We start from the raw sequence: 4,224 nt of genomic DNA on the forward strand, positions 1-4,224 counted from the left end.
CTAGAATGAGACCGATAGGGTAACGATCTTAACAGGAAAGTCATTTGAAAAATATTGGTTACTTTTTGAAGCATACTTCGAAGTTCTTGACGGTTTCTGTAAATTGAATGCGTGACTGCGCCGCTTTGTAATACCGGTGAGGCCTTGGGTATAAAAGATCCACCGAACTTCCCTCGCCTCTATTCAACTTACGTTAACTTGGATTGATTCCAGAGGGGTTTGCTTAAATTGTAACGAATTCCCGATCGAAGGATTAAAAGCTGGTCTAGAAACAATCTAAGTGGAGCCATCATGCTTTTTGTTTGCTAGAAATCAATAGGTTTGATTTGGTTGAGTCGGCCTTGATCTATGTTTGCTTACCCTTCCAATTTAGAAAATTCTATTGTATGCCTGAACGTAAAAGAGACGCACTAGGTAGATTTTTTAAAGAGAAACCTAGTAGTTCGAAGCGTCTCGATTACCTTAATCTAGAAAGTCCGGCTTTTGAAGAGTCTGTCTTTGAACGTTCTTTGACTAAGGAGAGAATCCTTGTTGCTCCAATAGCGCCATAAATGGAAACTTTGAAAGCTTCGTTGATTCCAACTAGGACTACCCGTCATTCGTGTATTAAGTTAGCTGAAATGGAGGCACCATATGAACTGAAACCTGGGACCTTACAGATGCTCCCAATCTTTTTAGGGAAAGAAAATGAAAAACCTTATTACCATGTTAGGGTTTTTGAGGAAATTTGTAGTACTCTAAGAAGTAGAGGCTTAGATGATGATGCTTTGAAACTTAGGTTATTCCTATTTTCCCTAAAAGATAAGGCCAAGTCGTGGCTGTATAGTTTGGACTCCGAGTCAATCGAGACATATGAACAACTTACATCTTCCTTTTTCAATAAGTTTTGCCCTAGGAACAAAACATCGTCTATTAGGACGCAAATATGCACATTTTCACAACAAGAGGGAGAATCTTTGTATAGGTATTTGGAAAGGTTCAATGATTTATTATCCCAGTGTCCTCATCATGGTTTAGAAAAGGTTATGCTAGTTCAAATCCTTTATGAGGGTTTAGATTATTCCACAACGACCATGGTTGAGCCTCTATGCACTGGTGGATTTGAAAACCAAACTGTTGATGCAGCGATGGAATTTTTTAATGAAATTGCCGAAAAAACCCAGCAATGGGAAAATAGTAGGGCACCCCAGAAAACAATTCTTTTAAGTAGAGGAAACGTTAATAGGGTAGAAGGAGGCTATGAATCAGATGACAAAATTGCTGCTATAGCAAAAAGTTTAGAAGCCTTAGAAGTGGGCCAAACTAGTGGTAGAGTGGATCCTTTTTGGGAAGGCCAGAATATTGAAGAGCAGGCGAATGCTCTTTATAATAACACTAGATTTGATAACCGTCAAAAGATTGACCCATATTCAGAAACCTATAATCCTGGTTGGAGAAACCATCTGAACCTTTCGTGGTCTAAGGGCCAAAGTCAAGGTCAGTTTAGTAATTCTAATGCTCCCCCAGGTTTTGGATATACTAAGAATCCTTCAGGACTAGCTCAGTTTCAGAATAAGTCAGATAAGAAAATCCTAAGTTTAGAGGAATCTCTTGCCTTGTTAACTCAGCAAACTGCAAAATTCCAGTTATCCGTAGAACAGAGTCTACAAGCTAGTAACAGGATAGGACAAGAAAACCGTCAGGCTATTTCCGAGTTAAAAATGCAGGTTGGTCTGATAAGTGATTCTTTGAGAGAAAAAGGTAAGTTTCCTAGTCAAACGCAACCCAACCCTAGAGGAGTTCATGAATTAGGTGCAAAACCATCGAATCAATTGAATGTTGTTAGAACCCTTAGAAGTGGTAGAGTTGTAGACAATAAGGTAACCATGCCCGATAGTGAACATACTGTAGTTCACCCCTCAGGATCTCACCTCTCAGTACCAGTGGCTGAAGAGACTGACAAAGTTTCTAATGATGTGAATTCGGTCCTAAAAGGTCTGATTTTAGGCCTAGAGCCCCATTTCCTCAGTTATTAGTACCAACAAAGAAGGAATCGAACTTTAATGACATAGTGGAGTTTTTTAAGCAAGTTACCATAAACCTTCCCTTATTAGATGCAATTAGGAAAATTCCTGCTTATGCCAAGTTCCTTAAGGATATGTTTACGCGAAAGCGAAAACTTAGCGTCCATAAGAAAGCCTTTTTAGCTAGTCACGTAAGTTCAATCATTCAGAACACCACAACTCCAAAGTAAAAAGACCCGTGTTCTCCTACCATTGCTTGCACAATAGGTAACTTCCGGGTTGAAAAAGCTTTACTTGACTTAGGAGCCAGTGTGAACTTACTGCCATTCCATGTATACTTACAGCTAGGACTTGGTGAAATGAAACCTACTCAAATGACACTGCAGTTAGCTGATAGGTATGTTAAAATCCCTCGAGGTGTTATCGAGGATTTTCTTATTGAGGTCGACAAGTTTATTTATCCAGTGGATTTCGTGGTCCTAGATACCCAACCTGTCCCTGACCCAGAGAACCAGATACCTGTGATTTTAGGTCGCCCATTTTAAGCTACGTCTAATGCTATCATTAACTGTCGAAATGGTGTTATGAGTTTATCATTTGGCAATATAACTATGGAGATGAACATTTTTAATGTCAGTAAGAAACCTCATGAGCTAGATGACACATGTGTTGAGGAGGTGAACATGATAGAAGCCTTAGTTCAGGAGTCATTACCAAACATCTTGTCTGAAGACCCATTAGAAAGTTGTCTATCCCATTTTGGTTTAGATTTTGAAGACGATAGAACTATTGAACAGGTGAATGCTCTATTAGATTCTACCCCTGTGTTAGACACTGATAGATGGAAATCTAGGTTCGAACCGTTACCAGTTTCTGAGACTACCCTAATTCCTTCTTTAGAAGAGCCCCCAAAGTTGGACCTTAAACCACTACCCGATACTCTAAAGTATGTGTTTTTAGGCCCATCTGAGACTTTACCTGTGATTGTAGCTTCCAATTTGTATAGTGATCAGGAAAGTAGGCTAGTAAATGTACTTCAAGACAATAAAGAAGCTTTAGGATGGACTATAGCAGACATTAAGGGTATAAGTCCTACTGTGTGTATGCATCAGATTCATTTAGAGGAAGACTCAAAATCTTCTAGGGAGATGAAACGTCGACTGAACCCTAACATGAAAGAGGTAGTTCGAAAAGAGGTGCTTAAATTGTTAGATGCGGGTATTATTTACCCAATTTCAGACAGTAAGTGGGTCAGCCCTGTTCAGGTTGTCCCCAAGAAATCAGGTATCACTGTAGTCCAGAATGATAATAATGAATTAATCCCAACCCGAGTGACCACGGGATGGCGTGTGTATATTGACTATAGGAAATTGAACAAGGTCACAAGGAAGGATCACTTTCCCCTTCCTTTTATCGACCAAATGCTAGAGCGATTAGCTGGACATAGTCACTATTGCTTCTTAGATGGCTACTCCGGTTATAATCAGATCGTTATTGCCCCAGAAGACCAAGAGAAAACCACTTTTACCTGTCCCTTTGGTACCTTTGCGTATAGACGCATGCCTTTCGGGCTATGTAATGCCCCTGCAACTTTTCAGCGTTGTATGATGAGCATATTTTCTGATATGGTAGAACGGTTCTTAGAGGTCTTTATGGATGATTTTTCAGTGTTTGGTTCATCTTTCGATGAGTGCTTGCATCATTTGACATTAGTGTTGACTAGGTGTAAGGAAAAAAATTTAGTGCTTAATTGGGAAAAATGCCATTTCATGGTTAAATCAGGAATTGTATTAGGGCACATCGTCTCTTCAAAGGGTATAGAGGTAGACAAAGCCAAAGTTGACCTTATTAAGACTTTACAGGTCCCAAAAACCGTAAAAGATATTAGGTCATTCCTAGGGCATGCAGGTTTTTACCGTCGATTCATTAAGGATTTTAGCTTGATTTCTAGACCTCTTTGCAATTTGCTTGCAAAAGATGTTAAGTTTGTCTTTGATGATGCTTGTTTAGAGGCTTTTGAGAAGCTTAAAACTTTACTCACTACTGCCCCGATAGTCCAGGCACCTAACTGGAACCTACCCTTTGAGATTATGTGTGATTCTTCAGATTATGCTATAGGCGTCGTTTTAGGACAACGAGAAAACAAATTACTTCATGTGATTTATTATGCTAGCAAAACTCTGAATGATGCCCAAATGAACTACACAACTACCGAGAAGGA

General features: G+C 39.4%; 1 pseudogene; it reads right to left on the minus strand.

Moving 5' to 3' along the window:
• Positions 1-915: 915 nt before the first annotated feature.
• LOC113300712 lies at positions 916-1,015 on the minus strand (annotated as a pseudogene).
• Positions 1,016-4,224: the final 3,209 nt, after the last annotated feature.

The sequence above is a fragment of the Papaver somniferum genome, chromosome 7, assembly GCF_003573695.1.
Source record: "Papaver somniferum cultivar HN1 chromosome 7, ASM357369v1, whole genome shotgun sequence".
In the NCBI taxonomy this organism is placed as follows: domain Eukaryota; kingdom Viridiplantae; phylum Streptophyta; class Magnoliopsida; order Ranunculales; family Papaveraceae; genus Papaver; species Papaver somniferum.